At 30.6% G+C, this 15,998-nt stretch overlaps 1 protein-coding gene across 1 annotated transcript in view; it reads left to right on the forward strand.

The window, feature by feature from the left end:
• Positions 1-15,265, forward strand: part of Hip14 (palmitoyltransferase Hip14) — a 133,944-nt gene extending 118,679 nt beyond the window's left edge. The window contains exon 13 of the mRNA XM_075356409.1: positions 15,207-15,265. The gene's annotated coding sequence lies outside the window, so the exon portion shown is untranslated. The remainder of the gene's footprint in view (positions 1-15,206) is intronic.
• The last annotated feature ends 733 nt before the right edge of the window (positions 15,266-15,998 follow it).

Raw genomic sequence — 15,998 nt, forward strand, 5'->3', positions numbered from 1 at the left:
ATGCGCCCTCCTCACTTTACCACCATTCCATACTTGTTCTCTTGCTCTCCAGGGTGTAATGGTGGACCCATGTTTCATCGCAGGTCACAAATGGTCCAACAATGCCTCAACTTCTTCCTCAAACTAATTCAGAAGCCACTGACTAATGTCTTTCTAGACATTTCTGTGTGTCCCACTGAGAAAACATGGAACTCACACTTTGCTGTATTCGAGAGTGTCTGATAACATTGTATACATACTGCCAACTCTTATGCCCATATCATAAAAACATGATTCAATTTCAAAGATGGTTACATGTTGGTCATCTTCTACAAGGTCATGAACAGCCTGAATGTTGTTATCAATGACACTGGTCCACGGATGACATTCGTGACTTTTGTTCTCCATTGCATCACAGCCACTTCAAAATTTCAGAGGTTTTGACAACTTCGTTGGTGAGAAGTCAGATATAATTGTTGCTCAACAGTAACATGACCTACAGGCGTGGCTGGCCAGTTGCTCCCTTCTATAAATTTTCATCTAACCAACTGAAATGCCCCACCACATTTACTGCTCTTCCTCATTCTGCATGGCAAAATTCCAGTTTATATTTTAATGACCCTCATAATAATAGAGATTCTTTTCAAACAGCTGATATTTTCTATTATCAGGGGTGCCAAACTGTGACTGTCATTCAGTTTTAGTTTATTCTATTAAATAATTTTTCTGCTGTTTCAATTTGTTTCTTTAATTATTGAATGACCATCATGATATTTTTTTTCTGTTAAAAAGTGGCTATTACAAATGAATATGTCAAAAAAAAATTATTTAGATGAAAGTAAAAGTAACTTATAAGTTTTCATATAACAATCTATCCAAAAAATTAAAAGTGTGTGTTTTCAATATGAAAATTTCATTTCTTCAATTATGTCTGAAAGTTTTAATATATCTGAAAATATACCATCTGAAAGTAATAATCTGTAATGTATTGAAATTATGCAAATAATCTTTTTCAAGATGTATTTGAAATGCCAAAATAAGACTTTTTGAAATGAATAACTTCATAATTAAATTTTGTTCATTTCTGAACTGTAACCATCATCTTCTAGTGTAATTACTCACCAATGCTGTTTTTATAATGCTTAAGCAAAATATCAGAACCAGACACATTGTTACAGAGACTATTACAAATTTTACAACAAAATAGTTGTTAAATAGTGAAAATACTAATCAGATACAGAACCTAATAAATCTATCATTTATCTTCTTTTTTTACTTCCTTATACGAAGTAGAGGAAGCATTTTTGTTAGGAAAATTTCGGTTTTCAGATTTCCACTTTACTATCCACTTTGACTATCCCTGAATTCATTTTCACTAGTTCAGCGTGATGTCTGTACGTACGTATGTATCTCGCATAACTCAAAAATGATTTGCCGTAGGATGCTGAAATTTTTGATTTAGAACTGCTGTAACATCTAGTTGTGCACCTGCTTTTTTTATTTCAATCTACTGGACCAAAAGTGTCCACAAAATCCAAAAAATCTGGATTTTGGACTTTTTCTTAACTGCAATAATAATCCCTCATTGAGAGTTTTTTAATGATATATCATAAGTGGTATTTATTTTTGCTGGTTCCAGAATTATAGCCAAATAAAATTTTAATTAATGAAATATTTGGATCTTACAAGGGGGAGGCACATTGGTCTGAATCTGACTTCATCTCATTTTTTTTTTTAATTTAAATATATTGATTTATTAGTAATTATTAACCTTTCTGATTGTAAAAAAAAACGTTTTACAATAAATTATAATTTAATAACAATAAAAAAAAATGTATGAAAAAATATCAGAAGTTATTAATGAAATAAAATTTTATGTACTTTTCATTTAAAAAAAATGTGTATATGTAATTTAATAGGCATACAAGGATGTCATGTGGTGTCTACATCAGACTACTTTTAATTTATTACAGCCCAATACAACTTTTATAGCTCTCGTATAATTATTCATACTGCTACACATTGCTGAATGAATAACAATAGTAGCACATAGTTTTCAAGTTCAGGAATTTTAACATTCAATTACCTTAAAATTTATAATATTTCTGATAATTTATATATTAACTTTTCCAGCTATAGCTCTATGAGTACTGAGCTGCAGCAACATATTTTTAAAGGGAAAGTATAAAAATTGCCCAAAAATTAGGGTATTTGAGTTTTTGAAAATACATTGGTGGCATTAAATTTTGGGCAAAATTATAAAAGGGACAGGGTAGTTTTTGCATTTTTGACTTTTTGTATAATTGTAGAAAATTATGCTTTATGATGAAAGTACTTAATTATTTAAAATTCTAAAGTTTTAAGTCAATTGGATTTAGGGATTCTATGATATTTGACATTATTTCAAAGTTGTTCGAATTTTTTTATTCTTTCTGATACATTATCTGTTTTTCAAGTTGAGGTTATTATAATTTTTACTTTAGATAGCTATCAAGCAAGGAGTCTACAAAAATGCTGATTTTTTTTTTTAGCAATCATATTCTAAATATAGTATACTTTTAATGATAAAAACATAATTTGGTCAATAATTTTTTACTAAGAATTTTGATTTTGCATAATTTTTAAGGTAAAAGTTTAATTAATAATAAAGGGAGTCAAATCAGACCCAAATATTTTGACATAACATTTTGACCTTTTTTGCACTTTACTCAAAATATTGCATAATTAAGTTATTAATATTTAAAAACCCTGTGAGGTATTTGAAATTAAAATTTGGAAATTTAATTTATGCCACCTTTGTTGGCTTTTTTACTTTTAAAGAAGTTACTGGAAATTTTAATCAGAAAATCATTGTACTCCTTCATAAGTATACAAATTATTAAAAGCTCTACATCAAAGATGCTAATAAAATTATTTCAAGCCATAAAAATTATTGATTTTTGGAATCATTTATGAATGTTATTATACTAATAATTTATTTTTTATCCTAAACAGTCAGATGCATTCAAACTTGAAAACCAGTGCACTATGAATAGACAAAAAATGAGTCAACAGTGTTATAACTGCAACTCCAAATTTCAAGGTCTGTTATAAAATTGTTTTGGAATCGTTTCCCTATTGCATTAACTTTATTCTAGTAAGCATTGTGTGATCTGATTAGATGTGCTAAAACTAATCATTGAGTTATCACTAGCACCGAGAAAATTAATAGTAACATATATAAACAATTCATTTATACTACCTAAAAATATATGTAATTACCAAAAGGAAAAATATTACCAGATATCATTAATTCTGGTTCTCTACATAATAGTAATAAAAAATCTAAAAAAAATTTAAATACCATTTAAATTAAATGCATTAAAAGGTAAAAAATAATTTTAGGACAGTATCTCAGAATGGATTTGACAAGCTTTGATGATGATATGTAAGATTATGTGAAAGTCATACTTTCAAATTAAAAATTTGATGTTTTTGCCAATTTTTTCATAAGCGTGATGAATGGCCTAAAGAGTGGGGAGCAAAGATTTGTAATTTGATCTGAGCTCCCCACTCTTTAAGCCATTCATCACAAGTATGAAAAAATTGGCAAAAACATCAAATTTTTAATTTGAAGCTATGACTTTCACGTAGTCTTATGTAAGACTACGTGAAAGCTTTGATGGTGATATGTATCACTGTCAAAGCTTGTCAAATACATTCTGAGATGCCATCCTAAAATTATTTTTTATCTTTGAATGCATTTAATTTAAGTGATTTTTAAAAGCTTTTTTTACATATTTTTTATTTTCCACTTTTTACTGCATTTAATATAAGAGTGGTTTTAAAAGGTTTTTTTTATATACTTTTTAGTATTCATAAGTTTATACTTTGCAGCTGTACTAGCGCACAGGTTTGAGCGATCTTTCAAAGTTTACATGCCTCCAATTTCCAATACCACAGATAAGAGTATAGGCAGCTTTGAAAGTTCATATATCTTAAAATATTATTGTGTGTACTCATATATACTTCAAACATCACAAATTTCTAGTCTAACATATTAAAATCTCTTATGTATTATTCATAAGCTGAACCAGTCAGTAATGGTACTCAGTGCATCAAAGGAGATTCCAGAATTCCAAACTCGTCATAATTTTAAAAAAGTTGCAGGAAATTTTTTTCACTGTATGGGTGGTCACATGTTTAAGTTCTGTCGGCAGCAAAATTACTTTTTCGATTTTTTTTGTACTTTTTTAAATCTTTTTTTTTGCAATTTTAAGGTGATTTTGATCTTAGTTTGTAACCTACGCAGGGAAAATGCACACTTTTACTTATAACTGAAGAAGAGTAATGAATTTTATTTACTAGCTCATAAGTATCATGAATCATCAGACATAAATGTTGAATGTAATGGTTATATGAAATTTGAATTTTTGCCTCAGCCGTAGAAAAAATACTTTCATTCAATTTAATCAATTGAAACAATATCACAAATGTGGATAACTCTTTCACTAAGAAAATATTCATGTGAATGAGGTTGCATAAGTTCAAGGGACATTTTTTCACTAATTATCACATCTTAATGATTTGAAAATTTGTTGTCATCGGGAGCAAATTTGTATGAAAAATTTCAGAACAATAGATAAGCAGAAGTGCTTCAAAATTCGACTGAAAGGTTCCATAACATGAATCTCACATACATAGTCCAAAAGCGAGTTAATATAAGAGTGGTAAAAAAATACTTCTCTTTGATAAACTCACTTCTCTTTCTTTTTCTATTTAGCCTCCGGAACCACTGTAAGTATTACTTCAGAGGATGAGTAAGGATGATGTGTATGAATGTAAATGATGTATAGTGCTGTACAGTCTCAGGTCAACCATTCCTAGCCCACCGGGCTGATCTAGTGGTTAACTTGTCATTGCATATCAGCTGATTTCAAAGTCAAGAGTTTTAAGGTTCAAATCCTAGTAAAGGCAATTACTTTTATACTGATTTGAAGGCTAGCTCATGGATACCAGTGTTCTTTTTTGTTTGGGTTTCCATTAACCTCACATCTCAGGAACAGTTGACCTGAGACTGTACAAGACTACACTTCATACATATCATATATACATACATATCATCATACATTCATACATATCCTCATTCATCCTCTGAACTGATATCTTATGGTGCCTCTGGAGGCTAAACAGAAGAGAGAGGTCAACCATTCCTGAGATGTGTGGTTAATTGAAAACCCAACCACCAAAGAACACTGGTATCCATGATCTAGTATTTAAATCCATATAAAAGTAACTACCTTTACTAGGATTTGAACCTCAGAACTTTTGACTTCGAAATCAGCTGATTTGCAATGGCGAGTTAACCATTAGACCAACTCGGTGGGTTATGATAAACTCTCTTAAGTCGATGTTCTTGTAACCAAAAAACTATAATTTTGTTTTATATGCCAAAAATACTAGTATTAGCTAAACAATAATTATTCAATTGATAAAATTCACTTTTCATATGCTGCAACCACTTTTTACAAATATAAACTACTTAACACCTGTCTCATCTCAAACTTATTTATTTCTAAATTTTTATTCCAAATACATTTGAATGAACATTTATAGTCTTTATTATCTTTAATTGTTGGATATTATTAATTTTAGAACAGTTTACATGAAATCCACTTCTAAAAAAGTACAAAGATTTGGAATATTCCTCTGTGCAATATTGAAAGGGCACATACAAATCTATGTTACTAAGGAAGTTAACATTAAATGATGATTGAAAATTCATCATTGAAATCAAGATCATAGTTCTGCATGATATCAAGAGTAATAAAAATATCTTAAGAATACAGTTCTGGAACCAACAAGTTCCAGTTACACCTTGATTACCTAGATGGGTCATTTACATATAGTATAACCCTACAAACATTTGATGAAAATTTGGTCAACTGTTTGATTACAAGGAAATAGACAAAACACAAATGAATGAACAAACAAATAAATCATCTAAACACATATCTGTGCTGCAATCAAGCCAAATGAGATGTTCTGAATTTTTACTTTCAGGATTTTTTTCAATACTTGTCAATAAAATGGAGTAACAAAGGTTTCAGGAGGACTTAAGCTACCTTTAACAGTAATCCCAAAGTAACAATTTTTATCCTACTTCCATAACAAGGTAAAAATTTACTTTTCACTTGTAAGGAAACTGTAGTAAATGGATGCAGTTAAAATTAAGTAAATACTGTAAATTTTAGAGTTGAATAAGTGATAGTAGAACTCATTTTATAGTTTACATTTGCACTCGCATTTGTAAAAGTTTGATATCAGAAAAAATTTAAGGAATTTAGAATCAAGGCTACAATCAAATTCATACTGTATAGTATACTATCATAGTATTGTACAAATTATAACGAAAGAGAAGAGGTAGGTAGCATCACTTAGAAGAAAGGTTTAGATAAGATTAAAAATATTTCATTTTAGAAGAAAATGTCAGTTAATTAGAAGGTTTGTAAATAAGTTTTATCTAAATTATGTGACGTATTAGAGTTTATGTTAGTATTTTGGAATATGTTTAAAGTAGCTTAGAGAGAACTGTTTTCAGAGGCAGTCATTGCGTATTGGTGACTCTTGATGTGAGAAACGCGTTCAACAATGTCTCACACGCTACAATAGGTAGGGCCTTGATAACATGCAGAGTTCCTCCATATATAACAAAAATTATAATGTTGTATTTGACCGGGCATAAATTGCGCTTTGAAGTGGAGAATGGGATACTGGAGCAAATCATCGAAAGGGGAGTTCCGCAGGGGTCGGTACTTGGACCGACTTTATGGAATATTGCATATGATTGGGTATTCCGACTCCCGCTCCCCCCAAAAGTTTCCTTACTGGGCTATGCTGATGACCTGGCCCTTGTGGCTGAAGCCAAGAATGGGAGAGAGCCAGTCGAGAAGAATGCTTACAACACAATAAGCGGATGGATGAACGAGGTTGGGCTGCAGATGGTGCCCGAAAAGACAGAAGTGGTTGTGATCACAAAGGCCAAACGAAGACCCACCATAGTGACACCACTAGAAGGACAAAGAATAGTGTCACGACAAGCGGTTAAGTACCTAGGCATTTAGATAGACGCCCGGCTTCGTTTTGGCACACACATAAAGGAGGCATGTGAAAAAGCTGAAAGAACAAGGAAGTTAGTTGCTGCCCTTCTCCCAAACTGCCATGGCCCGAAACAGCAAAGGAGGAAACTACTTGTAAGCGTAGTTTATTCAACACTACTCTATGGAGCAGAGACATGGGGGAGAGTAATGTAGTACTAAAAGTACAAAGGCATGATGGAGTCCTTACACAGGAGGTGCTGCCTAAGAATCACCGCAGAATACAGGTCCGTGTCGAAGGATGCGATAGAAGTATTTGCGGGAATCCTTACGATAGATTTGGTAATCGAAATACGGATAAGATTATGTGAGCTTGGGGCTCTCTCCCCCGCAGACAGAAGAAGATGGACACGTACACTGACGGAGAAGATGGAGAACAAGTGGCAAGAACGGTGGGATGGCAGCACAAAAGGCAGATGAACACATCGCCTGGTGAGAGATGTAAGGCGCGGGTGAGTGAGAGCTTATGGCTTGCTGGATTACTGCCTTACCCAGTTTATGGCGGGCCATGGGGGATACAGAGCATACCTTCATAAGTACGGCCTCAACGATGAACAGAACTGCCCGGTATGCGAGGAGGAGGAAATGCCATATCACTTGTTCTTCCACTGTCTGAGATACGAAGGACCTAGGACAGAGCTACTTGACATACTAGGTAGGGAAATGATGTCCATCAGCTCCTAAGGCTGGAACAGCCTTAGGAGCTGATGGACATAATGATAGAAAAGAAAGAAAACTGGAAGGCGATCACTACGTATGTGAAAATCATGATGAGAGACCTCCAAGCATGGGAGGAGTCACAAAACAATAGGCGGCGTCAAAGAGTGCGGGGGCAGACAGGTTCGTGAGTGAGTGACTAGGAGGTCCCTCGTACATGTAGGGGTCGCCTTGACGTGAAGAGGCCGCGGACACTCCGCTCTTGTATCTGTTGGCATCCACAGATATTGTGTGACTTTTTTCTTTATGTGTAGTCTGTAGTATGTAGTTTCATAATCTGTTTCTGTATCTTGATGTACGGTGATGTTTCTTGTTTGCTGTTGTTTTGCTGTAACTGATGTGTTTCTGTTGATATCCCATTATGATGCGATTGCACTATGACGTATGAGTGTGTGAGTGGGCGTGTAATCCCCCTTCCAGAAGGAATGCTTCGTTAGCAGTTCCAGGAAGGGTGGTAGCCAGGGGTGGCGGTTTAGTTGGTAGTGTGCAGGTTTACATACGCATATTAATACCATCTTGCACCACCTGTTAGCGAGCTCGACACTGCTTAAGCGTCTGTAAATGGGATTCCCCACCTCTGGGGAATCCCAATCTCCAAAGGAGAAGAACTGTTTGAAAGCAGTCGGTGAAATTTACAAAAGACAAGAATACTGACAGAAAACTCTTACTCTCTCTGTGGGTTGGCATTAAATAAAACACGAAATTATTCTGTACTACATAATTACATTGTTGAACTCAGTAATTCAAAGACTGAAATTTTTCAGTTAATTGAGGAAATTCTACAGCTTTTCTCATTTAAACTTAAAAATGTAGAATAGTAACTCAGGGGCATTCACAGTAAATGCTAACTTTGCTCTAACCCAAGTTTCTTTAATTCAGCATAATTCATAAACAATTACAGTTAGAAAATATTAATAATATGTAGAAATTGCTTATTATTACAAAATATAAATAATCTCATAGAAATAAAATGCAACTTTATTTAGTAAATCTATTTTAGTAAAATTTTAATCAACACAGCTTCATTGTTTTTCTTCTTTGTTTTTACTTTCATTATTTTGTGAGAGACTTAAAATATTGTTCAGTTCAACTTTATTTTACTCTTTTAAATCTAGTTACTGCAATAATAGTATACAAATTACTCCTCAATCCATTCTATTAATAAGTTTAAAAGTTATGTGTGGTAGAGATTTCTACCTTTATGTGAAGACCTTAATGTGTCATCATACATGCACATAAAGGTTATTCTGCCATTTATAACATAAATTTCTTTAAAAAAATTTTAAAATATACACCATTAAATGTGAATATGTATTTATGATTTTATCCATTTTCAGTACTTCTACTGATATAACTTCATATTATTTTAGTTTTCTGCTTTTAATAACAAGATGAGTTAACATATTTATTCTTACATCAGCTGTTCTATAGTATAAAATAAATTAATTTTAATTTAGTTTGTTTATAGCTAAGTTTTAAGGTTTTTGTTTTATATGCATATGCAAGAGTTTTTGAAGAGTTTTAAAGGTTTTTAAAGAGTTTTATAATTTCTTTAATGTAACTTTTCAAGATGTGATGTTTTCTCATTGTATATGCTTTAATTATTATGTTCAAATATAATGGAAATAAATCTCCAGAATTTCCAAGTTCTCCAGGAAAAACACCAGAATCCTCACCTAGAGTAATAGAATGGACACCTAGAAATTTAAACACTAACCCTGAGCCCTGTTTAGAAGAATCTTCTAATAAAGAATTTCCAAGTAAAATTAATAAAAATACAACTGATAATCTCAAAGAAAAGGATAAAAAAGTCTGTATTAAAATACATTCTACTTCGTCAGTTTCATCAGAAAGTTCTTTGGTTGATGCTTCACCAACTAAAGTGAATATAAAGAAAAATGATGATTGTCAACAAGTTAAACGCCCTGAACAAAGAGAGAAAACTAAAGTCATAAATGAAAAGATTGGTTTTTCAGAATCATCATCTTTAAGTGTTCTGAATTCTTGTGTAGATGACCCTTCAATTTTTTGTAACTGTAAAAAAAAACCTTCAGACCTATCAACGAATTTGGAAAAGAATGTTGCATACTGTAGTTCATGTGACAATGAAACTGTACCACACCAGCCACCTAATGTGAAGGTCATATCAGAACACCAGTATTATCAGTCGAGACAAAACAGTGAAGCAAATATGTCTGTTAATTCTTCCCAAGTGGAGTCTGATTCTGATGCGCTTTCATTTCACGGAAAGAGGTTTACTTCTGTTGAAGGAAGGAAGGTTGTTTTTGTCAACTATCCATGTAAACATGAAGTTCCTAGCCAAAATTTAGGTGTACTTCCAAGAAATATGGTTTCTCATGAGCAAGATTTTAGGTAAGTTTGTAATTATTTAAAATTTTTGATTTTCTTCTTTTGTTCTGCCAGACGTATAATCTGAAAGACTCCAACTTTTGAAAAATTTGTTTGTTTACCCCTTATTTTTGCAGTAGTTATGAAGAAGAAAATTTTTGTTCCCATACTGAAATTATGTACTGCAAAGCACATGTCTATTCTGTTCAAAACATGGTTTATCATCCTTCTTGTAATGATTTTTTTGGTTGTTTTTCCTAAAAGGTGTAATTATGTAGTGAACAGGAAATTAAGTTGATCTCTTAAAGAATAAAATAATTTTATAGCCAATAAAATTCACTGCAATATTGTAACTCTGTATTTGTTTTGACTTTGTTTATTAACTAATCCTAGTAGGCTTAATGAGTTATATTCATCTAAATATAAAAATTAGTAGCCTACATGATGGGGGAAAAAATTTAAGTTTGCTTCACAAATGAAAAGATATGTACACAATATTCTTAAAAGATACACCATGTCATTTGGATTTGAATATGATGGAGATATAAGGTATAATAAAAATCTATGCAGTAAAAAAAAATATTACAACTATAGATGATGAAATAAAAATATCTACTAGATTTAAGGCAGCAATGATATTATTTCAAAATTTAAACTTTTGCAACAACAAACTGACCCAAATAAAAATATTTTTAAAAACTTAATTTAAAATGTTATCAGTTGTTTTTATGGCCATCCTCAATGTTTGTTACTGATAATTCATTATACTGATACAAGTGTTGTCACTGCTGTCAGTTTATTTTAATTAGGCGAACATTCATTTATTATGTGGTGAAATAATGAGTTGGATTTGAACTGTGCCTGTTCATTTAGTAAATTATTATTTTTTGTGTATTTATATATTTTGTATTATTGAAGTAAGCTGGTTGAAAGAGCACATCTTAACTTATTTGAACATTATGAAATACATATAAACCTACAGAAAGACTTAATGATAAACTAGATCAACAGACACAATTCAAATTCAACATGCTTTGTAACCATAAATAAGCATCTCCTATTTTTTAATTAAAAAAACTGACACCAATGTTTGACCAGGAAAAAGAACTCTGAGGATGGACACAAAGATAATTGAAAACATTTTGAAGTTAGCTTTTTAAAAATGTTTTTTTAATAAAATTTGGTTCAGTTTATCATTGCTAAAGTTTTTATGAAAATAAATTTTAATAATGGTCATTGCTAATTTAAAAGTATAGACTGTTGGCTTAAAATTAATACTATGTAATTAAAATTAATATTGTAGACTTTTTTGAAAAGCACCAGTGTTGCAGGAACATTACCCTAATGAGAAAATCTATTTTAGTTGTAAGATTAATGATCAATTTATTTTCAGAGTGATACTGATTATAATAAAATTATTTTAAAAATAATCAAGATGTGAGTAAAGTATTGTTAGAATAGTTGGTGTAATCTAATTCAACTCCTCTTTAATAAGGTAAAAGGAAATGATAAGGTAAAAGAGGAGACAGTGCAAGATTTCATTTATGGAACTGAACAATTTTCCCAACTTCTTTGAGGTCATCTCTTTCTCTGACTCTCTTTGTCTTCTATCACATCTTATATCTATTTTACTACTTTTTATAAACACTGATCATCTTAAAGCATATATTTTTAGAAATTATGTGTTACAATAAATATCTAATTCTCTTTTGTGGTTTTTTCTCTCTTGACAATGTGGCTCTGATATGGTTACTGTACTGCTTTGAGTTTACATTAATTCTTATTTACAATGATATCTTTTGTTTTGGAGAAAGTAGATTTTTTTTAAGTAGATTTCATAAGAAAGCTACCAATTTTAATGGGTACCATGATTTAATTTTCGGAAAATTTCAACATATCTTCGTGTTTTATATCCCCCCAACCCCAAAATCACCATCAGTTCAAAAGTTTGTGTGTGTATATATATTTCACTTTCTTGTGGACACGATAACTGCTTTAATTTTGTGCCAATCACTTTCAAATTGATTCATAAAATATAATGACCCAAAAATCTCGGTTGAGTTCGTTAATGGGCAAAATCAGACCATGGGGGTGGAAATGGAAGGGCCTTGTCAAAAAAAAATATATATTGTTATAACTTTCTTATTAAGTAAAATATCAAATTCATTTAAAGTTCTACTATTCTTTGGATAAGGGCCTAAAACTAATCTAAGTTAAGTTTTTTGATATCACCAACCACTGACTCAGTGGGTGGAAAACATGGGGTTTTGAAGAAAAAAATAATCATATCTCCCTTAATAGGCACAGTATTGAATCGGTTTAAAGTGGTCCTTTTGTCTGAAACAATTTTTGATATAGCCAACCCTTCAGCAAGGGATTACCAAAATATTGCTGGAATTTATAAACATGGGGCTTGTCATATGTAAAACAAATTGTTGGGGATGTAGGATGTAGAGGGTATACTGAAATGAAACGACTAGCACTAGATAGGGAATCTTGGAGAGCTGCATCAAACCAGTCAAATGACTGAAGACAAAAAAAAAAAAAAAAAAAAAAGGGGCTTGTCATATGCTAAACATGTGAAACTTTTTTCACATGCAACCATTGTCGTAAATTTGAAGTTTTTGTTAACTTTAAGGTGGAAATCTTTTTTATCCCCTATTTAGCACCAGTGAAATCTACCTCCGCCTTCCAGCGTGCTGAAGGGGATTTTTCTAATACTTTTCTTTTCCATCACTACAGACCTCTAATTAATCTCATGACTTATTTTTCTGATCATGTTATAACTTTTGACACAATTTTATCAGCTTGACATTGGTGCTTATGCTTCTGTTTTTGTGCTTTAGCTATATTTCCAACAATCAAAAAGTATTACTTAGAAAAATTTGAAAAATTAATTAAATGATTTGCTCTCCAAATTTATGGAGTGCAGTTTGAGTTATAGATTCATCTTTTCACAAATCTCTTTTCTCAAAGTGCTAATTTTTTTCTTAGTACCACACTTCACAAATTAATTATGAAGCTCATTACATAAACATTTGTTTTTCAAAAGCTTTTATAGGTTTTTTGTATGTTTCCTTTCAATACCTTCTCTTGGGATAAAGTATAAAGATTTAGAGACAAGATATAAAGATTTAGAAACAGTTCTGGAGCTAGTTTTATTCAATTAAGTTCCAATATTTTAAAGTTTTATTTAAAACTTTTTTGTTTATGTCATAGGAATTTTTTTCTTGAATTACTTTATTATCCCAAATCAGCTCCTGAAATATTGTTGAATAATTTTGAATCACTTTTCATAATATGTTTCTTAATTAATTTAGAATAAAAGATTCTAAAATATCCATTTTCCTAGATTAATTTTAATTTGCATATTTGTTTTGCTTTATGAATTTATTTACTAAAGAAGCTTTGAAGCTTATATGTGGAAATAGAGAAATGGAGTTTTGTCCTGATGAAAAAGCTTGACCAGGATTTGAACATGGAACTCCTGCATGAAAGGCCAAGATGGTACCACTCCACCATGGAGATTTCTATTGACATGATAATTTCCGTGTTGATATTTTCCACAGATAATGTAGCCTCCTTGCTAGAATATTACTTACAATAATTTGAGTATAAAAAACCCACAAATACCGTTTAGCTACAAGGTGGGTATTATTTAGTTTTGTCCATTTTATCACATTTTTTATAAATGCAACAATTTTTTCTCTTTTACAGGTTGCTTATTCTGTGACATTGTAGTCCTATATTGTTTTTATACTTCTCGTATTAATTTATAGCTGCCTGTTCTATTCTTGTTCAGGTCCTATTCAGTTTCATCTCCTCATGAAACTTTGTCTTTTGATAACTTATTCACTTGGTTAATATGGTTTTCCTACCATTTCTCTTTCTAGTTTTTATCCTCTTCTTGAAGTACCAATATTCCTCTGCACTTTATTCATGAAATTCTGTGATATATTTCCATGGTAAATCTATTGATTAATGCTTTAAGATCTCTTTCCATATTTATTTTATTTTTATGAAAATATTGCTTTACACTAGAATTAAATTTTTTGTTCATTTCTTTTGTTGTTTGACAAAAAATTTCTTCCATTTTATGAGTTGGTTAGTATTCTTATATTTACATAAATTGTTTTTTCTATTTTACAATCCTGATCTCTGGATCTTTTAGAAAAACTAATTTAAAATATAATTTTTTTTCAAAATACAGAAAAATTACCTTCCAGAAAATACTTTGAGAAATACTATCCAGATTCTTATTAGTATTTATCAGGAGCTGTTTGTTTTTCTGGTATTTGTATAATGTTGTGTAAAATCCCACTTATCCTGAGAGATGTAGTATATATCAATAGATTATCCTGCTTATTACATTCAAGATATCCTTTGGATATCTTGCATATTGTACAATACAGATAAAATGAGATTCGTTAAGTGGCATTGTATAGTGCATGATTTTGATTTCTTCATCCCTTTTTTTTACTCAACCTATTTTTCTATTATTTTCTTTGTTTTGATTTCTTTCTCTGTAGCATTACTTCCTGACTTATTTTTCTTCCCTTTTTACCACTACAATTTGTATTGAACCTAACTTGATTAGTGTTGTAGTTTAATCAAACTACTTCAAATTCCAATTTTTCCCTATCTTAAATTTGACATTTTATGAAAGTGCAAAAATAAGCCTAATTCATCTATTAAGGATTAGTTTTTATCTGTCATTTAATAATTTCTTCGTTAACCTGTGATCATGTGAAGAGCAGTATAAGTAAATGTAGTTCTAAATTGTGTCAAGTAGTTTACCATTTCCAACTTTGCTGAACTATATTGTTCATACAATGTAATGCAATTTACTCTGTATATTATAAAAATTTCAGAATTTAAACTTAAATAATCATTTCAGTTTTTTAATCAGTAAATATTATTTTTAAATAAAATCTCAATATAAAACAAGTATGTTATCAATCACTTTTCTACATAATAGCTAATACTGGGCAGTTTAGAATTGTAAAATGTCATCTTGTTTTACAGAGCACATGGAGAACCAATAAGGATGAATTATGAACCCCAGCCACAGCAAACCATGTACAGTAAGTAGAAACTAGAGAATATTTTAGAATTCTAAATATTCATTTGTATTAGAAAGATATAAAAAGCAGGCTATTATACCATCTTTGTGATGTTAGTATCAAGAACAATTTATGTTATAATTTAAACATATTATTGTAACACAAAGTAATACTAGTTAATAAAAAAATAATGGGTAGATGTGCTACACCAGAGATAAAAAAAGAACTGTTTCAATATTTGCTTAAATGGATCCAGGGAAAACATGATAACATTTTGATCAGAACAGCATCACAAAATTAACAATTAATTATAAAACAGAAAAATAAGTGTGATTGAAATCATTGTTAATTATTGAAAACAAGCTTATGAAATAATGTTAAGGTAAATAAAAGAAATGAATAATTTTTTTTAAATAACTGCAAAATAAATTATAATTTATACATAAGGTGTTAATAAAAATTATTTGAGCTCATATTTATTTAAACATTGAACAGGAATCAGAGAATTCAGGATTTAAAAACAATTTATTATTATTATTATTATTTAAAATTTCATCAGCAGAATAATAATGTTTCTATATAAGAAAATCTTTTAATTATATTTTAAATAAATCTGTTGGAAGATTTTTTAAAATGATTTTAAGAAAGAAACGTGAATGTTTGATATGAAGTAGAAAAAAAAAGTATAGTCTAGTACCAAGCATTACTGTGTTCTTTGAAATGTATTATTAGTTTTTTCCTAAGTATATTAATT

The sequence above is a fragment of the Lycorma delicatula genome, chromosome 2 (assembly GCF_047948215.1).
Source record: "Lycorma delicatula isolate Av1 chromosome 2, ASM4794821v1, whole genome shotgun sequence".
Taxonomy (NCBI): Eukaryota; Metazoa; Arthropoda; class Insecta; order Hemiptera; family Fulgoridae; genus Lycorma; species Lycorma delicatula.